The sequence below is a fragment of the Nycticebus coucang genome, chromosome 1, assembly GCF_027406575.1.
Source record: "Nycticebus coucang isolate mNycCou1 chromosome 1, mNycCou1.pri, whole genome shotgun sequence".
Taxonomy (NCBI): Eukaryota; Metazoa; Chordata; class Mammalia; order Primates; family Lorisidae; genus Nycticebus; species Nycticebus coucang.
Window position 1 is genome coordinate 43,561,992 of NC_069780.1, and position 18,052 is coordinate 43,580,043.

The window sequence follows — 18,052 nt, forward strand, 5'->3', positions numbered from 1 at the left end:
TAAACCAGTTAAATTTTGTTTATTTATTTTTTACAACAAGTATTGAAAACATAAGAAACTAATTTGAGCTTAAAATACTGATAGGAGAACACAATGAAAATAAATATAAAACACGATTTCCTTGTAGCCTTACATTCTGTGGTAGAGTAGAGATTGGCTACATTTTTAGACTTTTAGAGAAAACGGTATATACAGATTTTGATGAAATCAGAGAGAAGATTTATGAATCCTAGAAGAGGTTCCAATTGGTTCACTCTAAGAGGTTGCTCAAATAAAACTAGGCCTGCATTGATGACAGTGACTAAAAATTGTATGCTTTCTTGTGGTGTTCTGTACCTATGATAAATAAGAGGGCAGAAATGCTCTATATAAGCTAAATATCACAATATTGTAATAATTGGATTGCTTATTTTTCACACCCAATTGACCTAAAAATTTAAAGAATCCATAACCTCCACCACTACCTCCAGGCTGAATATTTACTTTTATGTATGTGGAAAATAATTGCTTTGCCTTTTCTTTGGAACTTTTGTGTTCTTGGGAAGACAGGCTAATAATGCACTTCTGCTATCAAAATTTTAAGGGGGGTTCAGCCTAGATCCAGCAGTTCTTCATTTGAAGATCCAAGTATTGATCAAGATGTTGAACATTTTTTCAAATGTTTATTTGCATTAGTCTATCTTCTTTTGAAAAGTTTCTGTTCATGCCGTTTGTCTACTTTCATTGGAGATATTTGATGTCTTCTTTCTTATTTCCATAAGTTTTTTGTACTTGTGATTAGCCTTTTATCAGAACTATAGCATGCAAATATTTTCTCTCATTCTGTAGGTTGTCTATTCACTCTATTGATCATCTCAATAGAGATGATTTGTTGTTGTTGTTGCTGTGATTGCCTTTTGGGTCTTCTTTGTAAATTCTTTGCCAAGGCTTATATCTATAAGAGATTTTCTAACATCTTCTTCTAGAATTCATACAGTTTCATGCCTTAGATTTAAGTATGTTATCCATTATGTTATTTTTTGTGAGTGGTGAGAGGTCTGGATTCTATTTCAGTCTTAATCATCAGGGAAATGCAAATCAATACCACAATGAAATATCTCCTAACTCCAGTGAAAATGGATTTTAGTCAAAAGTCCAAAAACATGGATTCTGGCATAAATGCAGAGAGAAAGGAACACTTATACACTAGTACAACCTCTATGGAAAGTAGTTTGGAGACACCTCAAAGAGCTAAAAGTAGACTCATCATTTGAACCAACAATTCCACTCCTGGGTGTATATGCAAAGGAAAAATAGTCATTCTATAGGTACATTGATGAAATTACATTTTATAAAAAACACACTGACATTTGAATGTTTATAGCAGAACAATTTGCAATTGCAAAGATGAGGAAACAACTTAAGTGCCCACCAATACATGACTAGATTAATAAAATGTGATAAATGTATAATATCAGATATTTCTCAGCCATAAAAAATTGTTACAACCTGGGTAGAACTGGAGACCATCCTTCTAAGTGAAGTATCACAAGAATGGAAAACAAACACCGCTCACTTGAAAACAAAGTGCTCACTTTTAAAATGGAATTAAATGATCAACATGGACGTGTAGACGTGGTAGTAGAAATCAATGGAAATCAAGGAGATAGAAATTGGGAGGAGAGGATGGGTAAATTCACACTGAATGGGCACAACACCTTCTATGTGGTATATAGACACAATTATGACCTTTACTCAAACTGTATGAAAGTAATACACACCATTTGTACCCCTGTAACATTCTGAAACTTTTAAAAAAGACTTCAAATTGGGGGGGGGAAGAGATAATGAGGATTTTCAAGCAAAAATAGAATCTTTTTTTTTATTTTTAAGAAGGCAGACATATTGTTGGCTTTTAAAGGAGGAGTCACATGCCTTGTGTCAGGTTCTGGTGTAGGTAAGAAAGGGCTAGGTACTTTAAGGTCAGGTTGTCAGGACTGTGAATCTTGGGGTCAGTAAGACTGCCCAGGGACCTTGAGAATATCAGCTTGTTTTTCTTTTTTTTTTTTCTTTTTTCTTTCTTTCTTTTTTTATTTATTAAATCATAGCTGTGTACATTAATGTGATCATGGGGCACCATACACTGGTTTTATAGACTGTTTGACACATTTTCATCACACTGGTTAATATAGCCTTCCTGGCACTTTCTTAGTTATTGTGTTAAGACATTTACATTCTACATTTGTTGAGTTTCACATGTACCCTTGTAAGATGCACTGCAGGTGTAATCCCACCAATCACCCTCCCTCCGCCTACCTCCCTCCTCCTTTCCCTCCCTTTCCCCCTTCCCCATATTCTTAAGTTATAACTGGGTTATAGCTTTCATGTGAAGGCCATAAATTAGTTTCACAGTAGAACTGAGTACATTGGATACTTTTCCTTCCATTCTTGAGATACTTTACTAAGAAGAATATGTTCCAGCTCCATCCATGTAAACATGAAAGAGGTAAAGTCTCCATCTTTCTTTAAGGCTACATAATATATCAGCTTGTTTTTCTTGCAGAAAATCCACCATTTCTGGGAAACAACTCAAAAATTCAAATAGTTAAGAGAGAGGCTTATAAAAATAAACAGGAATCATTAAAATTTGTTTATGGGGCCATTTACACACCTATGTATGCAAGAAGTTTTCATAGCCTGAACTTCTGAACCACTACTGTAGAATGATCAGCAGCATGTCTGATGTAGGCCAGTGAGAGGGTCATGATAGTGGTCTTCTTACTTTTTTAACGTGACATGAAAATATAAAAGGTACTTGACCAAATGGATCTATCACTGTTGCTTTCTTATAGTCAATCAGAGGTAAAGATGAGATTCCTTTTCTTTAGAAAATATTATTTAATTTTTAAAAAATTCTATAGAAGAACTACTTTTAATTCTAATGTTGAATAAATGATAACTATCCTGAAAATTACTTCAAAATAACAGATAACAGTGAGTGATTCTACTTGTTTCTTTTATTTTCACCCTGGTATTTTTACATACTGAGGAGAAGATTCAAAATTAAATGTGCAAATATTCATATTAGACTATAAAATCTATCCTTTGATGTCTAAGAAACTTTGGATAAGAGTATTATTAAAAAAATTATGATGTCTAACTTATAAAATCTTGCTCTTAAATACTTTTTACACTCCTTATAATTTTTATGACAATTCGATATTTCTAACATTTTTTAGTAAAGCTAAAATTTTCTCAAATTTTAGAAAAGCTACCTTTTCTGTATTTTTAAATTCAGGACACTGATTAATAATTATTAAAAAAAGATACAAAATGAGCAATTACTCCACCAAAATTGTTTTGTACTTGCAAAATGAACAGAATTCTTTTCTTGTGAATTTTGGAAGAACCTTCAGAGATAAAAATTGTAGATGAAAATGTACAAAGAGAAACACAGAGGGAAGTGCGAACATATTACTAATAATGATAAACTCTGACTTTGGTGTCATGAACCAGCACGGGGAAGGGGAGCGAACAAGAGTGGAATTGGTGGGGACTAAGAAAAGTAGAGCATAAGAGAAGAGACAGAAACAAAGGTTGGGATCTGGAGGTCTGACTGACCTGGTGGCTACAGCCAGCACCAAAGCATAAAATCAGCTTTATTTTATAGTATCTGTACAGGGTTGTCCAGGGGGAGGTAGCATAGACAATATGGGGTTAATAACATAAACAAAGACCATAGTTTTTGGTCTTACAGTACAATAGGAAATTGTAAATGACTTTAATAAAGACAAACCATCTTGTGATGGTTTCTACTCAACTTTGTTAACATATGACAAGAAGCAAGAAGGGAAAGATTATGAGGATCCCAGCATAGTTAACAAAACAAAGGAAGAACTATGTGACTTAGTGGTTACTACTTAACTTTGTTAGCATATGATAAGGAGAAAGAAGGGAGAGATCTCAAGGATCTCTGCATAGTTAACTAGAGAAGAAAGAAAGGGCTATGTGACTTTTGGCAGAGGGACCATGAAGAAAGAAATATAGCTGTTTTCAGAATGGAGATGAAGCAGTTGGGGGTTCATTCTCTGAATGTTCCCCAGGTTGTGAGGGGCCTGCCAGTCTCACAGCCTGCTCTCTACACTTTTGGACACTGATCATAGGAGTTATACTATGAGTTATTTCAAATAGACAAAAATAATTAAATATAATGCATCTTGATAAATTAATGGAATAAATCTCAAATATCTGACAGCTAGCATCCCCCTATTTTCTCCTGATAGGATGAAGGGAGAGGAATAATATTTTATCCTAGAAGGCTAAAGTCTCCTATACATGTTGATTGTATTAACTTGGGCTTTCTTTCTTAGAAGCACAATGATGTGTTGAATCTAAGCTCTTCATGAATTTACAGACCCTCTGTTTTGAGATAGACAAGTGACCTCAGCTTAATAAGTAATCTTCAAGTGAGCAGGTAGAGCAGCAACTAGACATCTAAGTATAAATGCTGTTGAACCAAATGATGTGTGTGCACGCAAGTGTGTGTGTTTGTGTATGCACACATGCACACTGTATACACACACATTCATGCACACGCATGCGCACACACACACACACATCCCCATATATATTCCTAGTTTTCTCTATGACATGCTTAGTCCCAAATCTAGGGCCTCAGAAACTGTTAGGATCTGGATCTTAAAATAAACCCTTCATGGGCCTGTGGCTCCCAGGCAAAATATTTTAGTGACAACGGTCACTGTGTAATGAAGAAACCAAAGTCAGTTCTGAAAAGTACAACTGACCGCATATTGTTTAATTGAATATAGCTGACAAGGAAATTGGAAAGAATTTGTTCATAAATATTTAAAAGAACTCTTAGGGCAATGTTAAGATTGTACTACTATTATGGGACTAAATTAGTTTGTTTTCTTTCCAATTAAAGAAAATTTATTTACTGAACAAAATAGTTTTGGCTTTGCCAGCTTTATTCTTTGCAGCCTAGTAAAATTTTAATTTAACATCTCGTGTCTACCTGTGCATTTGTAAATGCTGCTAATTCATGAATAGTAGGCAAATTCAGTATGCGTACTAAATAAGTTAGAATTAAAGCAGCTGGTTGAAGAAATCACATAACTTATTAGGAATTCTTGTCACTGCTTTGTTCTTTAATGGGTTGTGAAGTTTCATTCTTTATTACATGGACAAATTGGTAGTTGAGAAAGAAGGGGATGTGAATGGTAGTTAAGCAAATATATTGAAATTAGGATACTAGTACTCGTATGAGTTCAGAGGTATTGAGGATGGTACGTCAGACGAAGGTAGGTGGATGAAATACACACTTACATATATCATCAGATTGCAAGCCCAAATGCTGTTATATAATTTTCTTTGCATTTAAATTTTCTGGATTTCTGTTCCAAATTCTCTTTCTGTTTAAGAGAATGTATTTAACTACAGTGCATAATTTTTCCTTATTGAAATTCAGATGAGCAGGAGGAAAAGTCTCAAATGTTTAAGTTTTCTTGAACCGTCTATAACTGATTTGCAGAAGTAGAAACTCTCCACCTAATCAAGAGTAATTTGGAGCAGTGTGGCTTTGGTTTTGTGTAGAACACAGCATCTTTGTATTTTTTTATTATACCTAAGCAAAGTGTATTATTATGCAGCATTAATATGTTTATTTTACTTATCAGTGAATCTGATATCTTTTACTACACATTGTATTGTAATATGAAATTTATGTACACACACATATGTATCATAGACACATGAATCGCTTTATTTTAAAGTCATAGAGTATTTTTGGTGGAAAATTAGGCTAATTTTTGGAAGTCTACCTAGTCTACTATCAGTTAGATTTATTTAGAACTTTTACTGCTTTTTAGAAAATGTATGAAAATAATTTTTATCGCATCAATCCATAAAACTTTTTACACACAAAAAAATGTTCATGGCCTAGTTTTCTGTTTATTCGTAGTATAATTAAAAAGTAATATGTTGTATCGACAATAAGGTTTTAGCCATCAAAAGTATAGAGAATTTAGTCTCACAAATATAATGTTCAAACATTACTTCTTCTTTTTCAATAATCTGAACTGTTCATAATTCTTTGTCCATTAACACTGTAACAGTAATAATGTTGATCACAAGTAACATTTTTACGCTTAGTCATTTCTGGATTTGTGCTCTTTATTTGTACTGTTTTATTTCTGAAATAACCAGATGAAGAAGACACTATTATTTCCCACATTTCAGACATAAAGAAACTGAAATTTTGAGAGTTTCGATTCTCACAGCTTTAGAGCAAGTTATCAGTTCAAATTCATGTCCTTCCATTTATGAGCTGTGCTGCCTGTACGAAGTTCAGGATTATTGATCAAAAGTTAGAAATCGTAACATTTGCATCATGTAGTTTTTGGGGTATAGAAATTATGTAAACTGTGACTGATACAAAATGAACATTTGATAAATATTAATCACAGGGCCTAACGGCATCTCAGACAGCTTGTTTCACCCTCCTCTCTACATATGTAGATTTGGGGTTTTTCAGTATTTTAAGTGATTTGCTATTTATTCATCTGCTTTCCACATTTCAAAAATATGCTGGCAAATCCCCTCTCCCTGCTCTCATTTCCTTCCTCGTATTCAGTGTGTTCATGTATATGCCCCTATACGTATATGCATGTTCTGTGTGTGTATATTTATTTACTATAAATAGTCATTTCAGATCCCGAAAGAGTAAAGCAAATGTGTTTAAGTCTTCCATCTTCACCTTTCACCTTAGCGAAATCTCCATTTTTCTCTAACTTTTCCATCTGGGGATTACTAATGGCCAAATCTAATAATTGCTTCTAATTTTCTTTCTAATTGATTGAACTGTTTGCTAAATATCCCTTTCCTTACTGAGACTCTTTATTACCCTGGATATCGTTTGTAATTCTATTATTTACATTTTCTTCAAACTTCTATTATCGTTACCTTTTATTTTAAATCCATAGGTCTCCCCTTATCCACTTGTCTACTGGGGATAAATTCACAGACTTTCGGTGGTTGCCTGAAAGCTCAGATGGTACTGAACCCTATAGATACCCGGTTTTTCTTTTCTGTTCACACCTATGTAAAGTTTAATGCATAAATTAGGCAAAGTAAGGGATTAACTACAATAACTAATACAAATCACAGCAATTATAACAGAATGTATAATAAAAACTGGGCCAAAATACAAGCATGGTGTATGTACCTGTAATTCCAGCTAGGAGGTTGAAGTGGGAGGATCACTTGAGCTCTGGAAACTGATGCTACTGTGAGATTACGATCATGCCATTGCACTCCAGCTAGGTGACAGAACGAACCTATCCCTAAAATAATAAATAGATAAAAGTCATATGAAAGTCATCTCTTTCTCTCTCAAAATATCTCATTGTACTGAACTCAACAGTTCTTGGATTATGGTTGACCATGGATAACGGAAACCAAGGAGGGTGAAACATTGGATAAAAGGGACGATTCTTTACCCTGTTTTTCTCTGACTGACACTTAAATTTTATTGATAGAGAATGGATGGAGATTGTTTAGCATGTTTTTTTCTCCTACCATTTCCGTACTATGTTCTTTTTATAAAACACTGTGGGGATTTGGCATTGCTACTCTTTTTTTTTTTTCACACTTTTTGGCTGGGACTGGGTTTGAACCCACCACCTCCGGTATAAGGGGCTGGCACCCTACTCCTTTGAGCTGCAGGTGCCCCCTGGCATTGCTACTCTTTAATAGCAAGCAGCACAATTCTCTAAGGAAAGAGAATGATTGACTGCTTTATGTGCATTGTTAACCTGGTTCCTCTTCTTTAAAATATAAAGGGGGAACTTGTATGATAATTCTTCCTAAGATTCTCTTATTTCTTGATTCCAAGAAACTAAGTCTTACACTTAGTATATATAATTTATGTAGAGAAAATATACTATTTCAACAAGAGCTAAACTTGGGAATGGATAAAGGACAGAAGGAGTGATTTCTCATTTTATTTCAGGATAGAATAATTCCAAAATAGTTGATCTAGCAGAGAAAATCCAAGTTATTAAAATATCACAAGGATAGCAGTGTTAACTGGAAATACACTTTGGAAAATAATGAAGAAAGGAGGATTATAGTCAACTGTAAAATTGTCTAATGGATGGTAGAAAGACCTTTTTATGGTGTTTACGTTACAATATATTTCTGAATGCTTTCATTGTCAAAAAATTGAGAGAAGGAATAGAAAAGGGACATACAAAAACATATTTATCTCAGACATCAACGTATCAAGAATTTCAAAAATTATTACTCTGCAATGTGACATTAATTTTTCTGACTTGATAATTTTTAGTGTCAAGATACTACATTTGAATGAGTAGTTAATTCATGTTCATAGTATATAATTTTCTGATAGGTAATAAATATAAAATGTGTTTAAATATTATATTCCTAAACACAAATGTCAAATTAATAATCAAATCATGTATTTACAGGATAATCCATACCTATAAGAGAGAAAATTACTTTCCAGCAAATAAGTAGACACTAAAACTCAAGAGAATGGTGATGGTGTTTGAAAATTATTTTTATCTTTTGAGTAACCAATTTATATCACAGGTGACATTAGTGAAACTCACTGTATTCTAAATAACAATTTTTGATTTATTCACTGATAGAAATGATTTAAAGGGTAAGGACACCAAATAAAACCATCTATGTCACATATTTTTTCTACCTTTTTACATAGAAATAAGAACTGTTGAACATAGAAAAATTGTTGCATAAAATGTACAAAGAAAAGGTCAGGTTGTATCTTTGGGAGAAAATAGAGGATTCATTTGGCATAGTATTTTTATTGAGCACCAAAATAATAACTAAAAACAAATAAAATTTAATATAAAATTGGTATTATTAGACTTTTTAATTTTAGTCACTCTAAAGAGTGGTGTATAGTGGTTTGTCTTTGTGACTATAATTAGCATTTCTCTAATAATTAATATTGTTGAACATGTTTTTATGTGATCTTTGGCTGTTCATAAATCACCTTTCTATGAAGCTTTTGATAATTATTATTATTTTTTTTTTTGCAGTTTTTGGCTGGGGCTGGGTTTGAACCCTCCACCTCCGATATATGGGGCCAGCACCCCACTCCTTTTAGTCACAGGCGCCACCCTTGATTAAATTTTTGACCATAATGTTTTTCCAACTGAGGATATGGCTTATAATTTTTATTGGACTATTTTTCTTCTATCATTGAGTTGTACCAATTCTTATTTATTTCACATACAAGTTCTTGTTTGGGGGGGTGGGGGAGACAAAGTCTCACTTTGTTGCCTTTGGTAGGGTGCTGTGGCATCATAGCTCACAGCAACCTCAATCTCTTGGGATCAAGCTATTCTCTTGCTTCAGCCCCTCAAGTAGCTAGGACTACATGTGCCTGGCACAATGCCCAGCTATTTTTAAAGACGAGGTCTCACTCTGGCTCAGGCTGGTCTCGAACCTGTGAGCTCAGGCATTCCACCCACCATAGCATCCCAGAGTGCTAGGATTATAGGTGTGAGCCACTGAGTCAGGCCCCATGTAAGCTAAGCAGGGTTGAACCTGATAAGTACCTGGATGGGAGACCGTCTTGGAATACCAGTTGCTGTAGGCTTGTCTATGGCCATACACCCTAAACACACCTTATCTCATCTCAAATACAAGTTCTTCATTGACAAATTATTTCCTAGTTTTGTATATTAATTTAGATATATTTTTGGTCATTTATTACTGATAGTTCTTTTGAAAAGAAGAGTTCTTATTAAATTTATTTTTACTATGCCTTCTTCTTGTGTTGCATCTATAAAAATTTTTCTACTCTGGTTTCTTCCAGAAATTGTATAGTTTGGCATCAATTTTGAAAGGTGTTTTAATAGGATATTCTACCTTTTCAGCACTTTCAAAATATCTTTTATTGTCCTCTTTCTATAATTATTTATGTTGATGAATTATCTGTTAATTCTATAGCTGTTTTTATGATAGATTTGTGCCTTTTTCTATGGCTTTTTAAATAAATGTCTTCTATATTTTTTTCAGTAGTTCTCTTTTTTGTTTGTTTTTGTTTTTGTTTTGTATTTCAATTTAAGATTTTATCTGCCTATCTTCTAATTCATTAATTTTTTTTGCCTTTGTTTCTTTAGCTTTGTTAATTACCATTTGTTAGGGTTATGGAAGATGACCCTAATTTAGGTAGAGTTTGATTAAGTAAAAACTCCTTTACTTCATCTTCCTCCTTTAGTGGGGTCCTTTGGGTACTGCTCCTGATATTGAGAATATTTTTCTTGCCCAATATACAAATTAAATTTTCCTTTACATTTCAACTCTAATGCTATCATCAACATGAAGCTCTTCTTTCTCCCCAATATCCATGTAAGAGACTAGCCATTGTATTTTCTACCTAGCTGACTCTTCTCTGTATTTTCGTAAATATAATATGGTAATTTAATAGTTTCTTTGCATTCTTGTTTTCATCCTACATTCTAATGTCTGAGGATAAGGGATATGTACTCTTTCAATATATCTGGAACATTTAATAAGCTTTGTGAGAGTATTTTAAATATTATATGAAGGTACATATTATTACACATTTCAATAAGTAGTTTTTGGTCTTGTGTTTTATACATAGTTTCCTGAGGATAGATGGATAAGCTCCCTTTCAAACTTTCTAGTATTTCATACTGTATTATACACATAGAGCAATATATTATTACTATATAATGAACAATGTGTTGAATATTTATATAAATAACTTTAGAACAGGAAAATGAAAAATACTGAATTTCCTGGGGAGGGAAATAGCATCAGAAATTATTTCCCAAAGGAAAGCTTATATAAGCTAACCCTAGGGGATGAATATGCAAGGTATTTTGACAGAAGGGGAAAAAATTACTCAGGGAGAGAACAGTACATGTCAAAATATGGAAATTTGAAAACGTATTGAATTTTTTTTCTTTTTCTTTTTTTTTCTTTTTTTAAGACATATTTTCATTTTGTCACCCTGGGTAGAGTGCCATGTTGTCACAGCTCACAGCAACCTCAAACTCTTAGGCTGAAGCAATTCTTTTACCTCAACCTTCTGAGTAGCTGAGTGTATAGGCACCCACCACAACACCTGCAATTTTTAGAGATGAGGTCTTGCTCTAGCTCAGGCTGGTCTCAAACCTGTGAGCTCAGGCAATCCACCCACCTCTGCCTCTCAGAGTGCTGGGAATACAGGTGTGTGGAAAGTTAAATAGGAACAAGAACACTGGAGCTTTTTATCCCAGGATAAGGAACCTCATCTTAATCCTTTTGTGAATGCGACTGCATGGCAGGGAAAAGCATCGTCACAGACACATTTTAAAATTATAATCTTAGTTGAAAATGGAGGATGAATTATGGGGTGCAGGAAGGGCATGGTAGAATCCCTGGTGAAAAATATTAAAACTCTGTTGAATGTAGTGAGGATGGAGGAAAAAATATATACAATTAAAATATATCTATGATAAGTTTTATTAAATATGCTTAGTCTTTTGAACATTTCTCATTGCTCAATTAGACACTCTTTCACAATTGGCATTCTGACCGTGATCGTGTTGTTTCTTCATTCAGTCATTCAACCAATAATTATGTAACACCTGCTACATACAATTGACCACTCTTCCGGTTACTAGAATTCAGCAGTTGAAAAAAGAAATCAGCAAAATCATTCCTTCTGCCCACAAAGAAAAACCATTAGATGAAATGTAAAGAAGTGGCTTTGTAAGGGTGTACATCTTAAAGATGGAATATACCAGGCCTGTGTATGGTTATATTAATTCCTACAATGTTATGTTTAGGTAAAATTCATTGGATGATTACATTATAGCTCCTGCTATATTTTGCATTCGTTTATTTCTTGATTTTAAAAAGTTAACCAATACTTCCTTTTTTGCCTCAGGTAATTAAATGGTAATTCTTATGCATAACTGGGTAGAATTTATATATCTTACTACTTTAGACCTACCTACTCACAGCATAGAACTAAGGTTTTCTAGTATTGATACGCTGCTGAGAAGTGAGGTAATTTTTCTTCCCCATGGTACATGTCTCTCACCATATTTAGCGCCAAATTCTGAGAAGTCAGTTTCTAAGAAATGTCACCAGACACTGCTAGTATATAAAGGAAAATTAGATCTTGTGACAAGAAAGGTGAAATAGCATTTAAGCTGGTAGCTGTACCTGTGTCAGACGTCGTCATTTTTAACTTTTTTTTCTTTTTTACTGCACGTCTTCTATACTTCTTCTGGCCCAAATGCAAACACTAGGTTTATGCCTAGTAATTAGTAGTTGTCTCTTTTGACAGGCAGAGACAGTACAGGTAAGGGTCAATAAAGCAAAACCAAACACAATTCTAGTAATTGGACAACTCTTGATTTAAACAAATGAGAAGTATCCAAGTGATATTATTTCTACCAGACCAGAAATGGAAATTTAATTAAGAAAAAAATGTGAATTTTTAAGTCTTCAGCAAAGTATGCTTGACTAGAAGGACCAAACCTAAGAAGCTTTCCTTCTCTCTCTTCTCAGAATAAAATCTAAATCCCACCTTTTACTGAAAAAAAAAAAAAAAAAATTGTTACATGAGGAAGATTTTAGATTTAATTTTGCACTTACAAATAGATACTAAGAAGAGTTCTTGGAAACTACTGATGGTCTGAAGCTTGTCAGTAACCGTACTCCTCGGAAATTAAGTATTTCCTACAAAAATGCCTCAGAGTGAAAAAGCATCTGCTATAATATTCTGTTTAATGTAATCATATTATGCTCAATGTAAATATGAATGCTTATTTTCCATAGGAGAACAATTAAATTTCAATACGATACTTTTATAATTTATTGTCCCTTGTATATTATCTTCACAAAATAATATTGGTTAGTAATAAGACAGAACTTTCTCAGTTACAACTTTATTTCAATGAATAGCTTCTGGATTGCTTTAGTTTAGAGCATTAGTAAATCAGAGAAACAGTGCCATATGTTGATGATATATTTTTCAGTCTTACGAAATAAATGTTATTTGTTCAAGATCATTTGTTCAATAATACATTCAACAAATGTATTATTGTTCACAAATAACAATAAAACAAAGACAGAAAATGATTTAAGGATCAGGAGCAGAAAATTGTATATTATTTAACTTGAATGTAAATAATGAAATAACAATACTTTATATTTATGGCATCTAGGGATTTCAAAAACATTCTATATATGTTCACTATAATTTAGTTTTTAGAGATAATGAAGTTTTATGGTCCACTGACTGGCATTAGCAATACAGCATGATCAAATAGAGAAAAATGGAAAATAAATGGGTTGAAATTAAGAAATGACCAAATAATTCAAGTCCTTTTGGTCAAGTTTCTCCATTATGTTATGTTTTGTTGAGCTTTCCTAAAGTTATATATGTATTTCTTAAGACTACTTCATGTTAATTATGAACCATTATTAAACATTTAAGTGAGTATTTTGTATGTTTACTAGTTACATGAGCAGGATTTCTAGATTTTCCCAGGAACCTCTCTCACTATGCTTTTTAAAAATCCCTGAAGTGTCTACATGATTTACCCCAAAGTCCCCCAGTTTCTCACAGTTTTTAAGTCCTAGGTAATGTTTCTTTTTAAAGAAACTCTAATGAATGAGATTGTTTCGTATAATTAGCCTCATTGCCAGAATGATTTGAGTCTGCTGCCCAGTGTTCTTTGAAATTACATTTATATCCTTGAAGTTAATAAGAAAATAGCTTATTCTTGTGAGATAATTTTCTCTTGGTTAAACTGTTGGACTGGTAACACAGATCTATCTCTTTTATTTTCAACATATGAATACAAATGGGAAAACCACTTAGCATACTTAAATATTTTAATGTTACAAATAAGCAAATGAACATAAATAAAATGTGTTCTATCCTACTAAGTTGGCGCACCTGTGGCTCAAAGGAGTAGGGCGCTGGTCCCATATGCTGGAGGTGGCGGGTTCAAGCCCAGCCCCGGCCAAAAACTACTAAGTTGAAAAATATGGCTTCATAAGAAATAAACAGCTCACAATATAAACAATGCACTATGATCCCCAGTCACCGTGTGTACCTGTTGAAAATGTCTTCTTATTTTTTGATTATCATTGGAATCCTATATTGGAACACAAAAGACAATACAAGAGGCCATTGATGCCATCCAGAAAGGATGTTTTAGCACCCCAGAATCTTTCCCTTTAATGTGACCTATGAAGGATTTGCCATGTTAACGATTTGTCACTCCTCTTCCCTAAGCACCTCCACTGCTCAAATATTGTGTCCCCACTGTGTCCCCAACATAGTGACTACTTGTGATGCTGCAGGTTGCCTAAATCATAGGTTTTCAGTGTTTAAAAATACATAGTTGGGCGGCGCCTGTGGCTCAAAGGAGTAGGGCACCGGCCCTATATGGTGGAGGGAGGTGGCGGGTTCAAACCCAGCCCTGGCCCGAAACTGCAAAACAAACAAACAAAACATAGATTCCCTCAGTCTAGAATGCATTAATGTCTACAATAAGTATAATGATTACGGATTTTGCTGGGCCAGAATCGAAGCCCAGAGCCTGAGTTATAGAAATACTTTAAAAGTCTAAAGTTCTAGATTAAATGCAAGAATGTGTGTGTGTGTGTGTGTGTGTGTGTGTGTGTGTGTGTGTGTGAGAGAGAGAGAGAGAGAGAGAGAGAGCAGCAGAAAGTTGAAGAAGCTCTGAGGCACAGAGCTCAGGTGAGGCTTTTCCTGCCATGCGGTGTCTCTGCATGCCCCTTTCACATGCGGCCCTCTACTCTTCAGTATAACTCAAGTCTCACACAGCACGTGGAACATGCCCTTTGGCATTCTAGCCTCATATTTAGGTGGGTATTTTCTATAAAACTTCTCTATACACTCATGATAGTTTCCCAAAGAGCTTCTTATTCCTCCTTCCAGTACAACCTTCTTTGGTATACCTCTTCCCCACCCCACCTCCAGCAACTCAGCTTTCAAACAGGTACATGTTTGAATCAGGTTGTAATTAAATGTAAATTCATTCCCCACAGACTTTCTGCAGACCATGCCCGTGAAGGCAGATCAACAGTTTGAGTGTCACTGAGCAACCTGTGAGTTCTTCAGGTTTGCACACCCCAGTCCACAGGAAATGACTCCAGTGGGAAGTGTTGTCTAATTCTCTAAACTATTTCAAATACCTTTCTCTTAGCACTTGAGGAAATATTGCCACATATAATTAAAAAACTTTCTCCCAAAAAGAATAACAGTAGTTTAATTTAAAAATACATTGTAGGGCTGGGCATGGTGGCTCATGCCTATAATCCTAGCACTCTGGGAGGCCAACGTGGGTGGATTGCTTGAGGTCATGAGTTCGAGAGCAGCCTGAGTAAGTGGGAGACCTCATCTCTAAAAATAGTTGGGCATTGTGGCAGGTGCCTGTAGTCCCAGCTACTTGGGAGGCTGAGGCAAGAGAATCACTTGAGCCCAAGAGTTTGAGGTTGCTGTGCGCTATGACACCACAGCCCTCTACCAAGGGTGACAAAGTGAGACTCTGTTTCAAAATAAATAAATAAAATTAGATTGCATTTGTTGTTTTAAATCTCAACAATTAATTTTTTTGTTTCATTCATAGTCATTTCTACACAGATATACAAAGTAGGATAATTAAGCTTGTGAGCTCATCCAAGAAAGAATTCGTGACCTTAAAAATCCTACCTTGTCTATCAAAAGGGTTAGTTATTGCAAAATGTATGTTTATATAGAACAATTCAGAGGGCATGAATTTACTTAGGTTAGTCTTAAATTTAATTATACTCACTTTCAACTCAAAATCATTCCCCAAATTAATTCAATTGGTAATGTTTTTGGATGAAACAGTCAAAGTTTTGAATATTTTTCCTATGCCAATTTCCACTCAAAGAAAGGAAGAATGTACTGAGTGAGCTGAGGTTTATAATAGAAAAGGAAATAATAAGGTATGTTGTTTTATCAGGAATCTGTGTTTCTATAACGACTATGAGGTAACAAATACAACTTGGTCTTAATTGTAGCTCTACACAAGGTAATATACTATAAATCTTATTCAACATTTAGTATTTATCTGTGAAAGTAATTTGCTGAGTCATGGTAATAGTAGCACGCTCTCAGAAGTATTTTAAATTTTGGCATCTGCTTGCTTTATAGAAGATGTATATAGACCTCATAATGAGACACGATTCAGAAGATGAAAGTAAAAATTATTAAAGTACTCATTTAAAGATTTGGGGCATATAGTCAATGGCAAATGACTTATTTGCTTTTATATTTTTGTCTTGTTAATTGGCAGGATGCTACTAATGCCTGCCATCGTTACTAACTCTGAGAAATTAAGGGCCACCTAAATATGACAGCATGTGAGACCAAAGCTACAGTGTACTCTCTAACAAATGATACAGTGCCTGTGCCAAGCAAGGGTAAAATAAGTTTTTTCTGAGTGTGATAGAAAATGTTTTCTCTGCTTTTCCCATCACAGACTTCTTCTGAGTGTGGAAAAATGATATGTATGGAGATTTTTTCATGCTGCTTGAATTGAATCCTCTCTTCTTCCATAGGCTGAAAGCAATACAGAAAACAGGATGACTTGGTCTTACTCAGTTGTGTGTCACTATGACAAGTGTATAACAGAAGGCCTGAGGCTGAGTCATTTATAGAGGAAAAAGGGTTAAGTTCATGGTTTTGATGGCTGGAAAGACCAAGATTTGGTAGCTGCCTCTGATGAGGGCCTCAAGCTGCTTCCAGTCATGGCCCAAAGGAGAAGGGGGTCAGCACATGTAAAGAGATGGAATAGCAAAAAAAAAAAGATAGAGATGGAATAGAGACAGAGGAAACAGGAGAGAGCAACTGAGGAAGCCAGCCTTCTGTTTGCTTGTTTTGAGACAGAGTCTCTCTCTGTTGCCCTCAGTAGAGTGCTGTGGCATCACTGCAGCTCACAGCAACCTCAAACTCCTGGGCACAAGAGGTGGTCTTGCCTCAGCCTCCCGAGTAGCCCTTTTAACCAACTGATCTGCTGTCTCCCTTCACAACACAGGATCAAGGTGAAAGGAGAACCCCAGGCGGGAACTCAGATATCCACAAGCTCTGCCTTAACACCTGTGCAGGGGAGAGTGGAGACAGAGCGACATGGGCAGCTCACAGGCCAGACCCCTGTGTTTTCCAGGGTTAGATACACCATCACATCCTTTGGCATAGGGGGCATTGAGGAAATTGCAATCTACTATCGGGGGGGCCAAGGCAGAAGAAATCCAGCAGAAAGTTCTAAAAGTACAAGAGTATGCATTAAGAAAAAATAATTTCTCAGATACTGGAAACTTTGGGATCCAGGAGCACATCGTTCTGGGTATCAAAGATGACCCGGGCATTGGTATCCATGGCCTGGACTTCTATGTGGTGCTGGGTGGGCCAGGTTTCAGTACCTCAGACAAGAAGCACAGGACAGGCTGCACTGGGGCCAAACACACTCCGCAAAGAAGAAGCCATGCGCTGGTTCCAGCAGAAGTATGATAGGATCATTCTCCCTGGCAAATAAATTCTCGTTTTCTTGGCCAAAAGGCCAACAAAAATGCTTTCAGTGAAAACAAAACAAAACAAACTGATCCATTCCTGCAGGAGTAAGTACTCATTTACTCCCACTAGAGGGCTCTAATCTCTTTGTGAGGGATCTACTTGGAAGACCGGAATACATGCCAGGAGGGCCCACATTCTAATCCTGCCCCATTGCAGACCACATTTTCAGATGAGATTTAGGGGATGAACCATATTCAAACTATAGCAATAGTTAAAGGATCTTTTTTCCTTTGATACTGGAATAGTTATGAACAATTTTGTAATTAAGATTTGTTAGTTTTTATAAATTTCCAGACTACTATCTATTTATTAACATCATGTTTTGAAAAGTTGCTAATTTTTCTAATAAGGAAAATTACCTCAGGATCAACCTTGTTTGAACATATTTTATTTTGAACACTAATG

The 18,052-nt window shown here is 35.0% G+C and overlaps 1 pseudogene; it reads left to right on the forward strand.

The window, feature by feature from the left end:
- Nucleotides 1-5,282: 5,282 nt before the first annotated feature.
- Nucleotides 5,283-17,609, forward strand: LOC128590208 (60S ribosomal protein L11-like; annotated as a pseudogene).
- The last annotated feature ends 443 nt before the right edge of the window (nucleotides 17,610-18,052 follow it).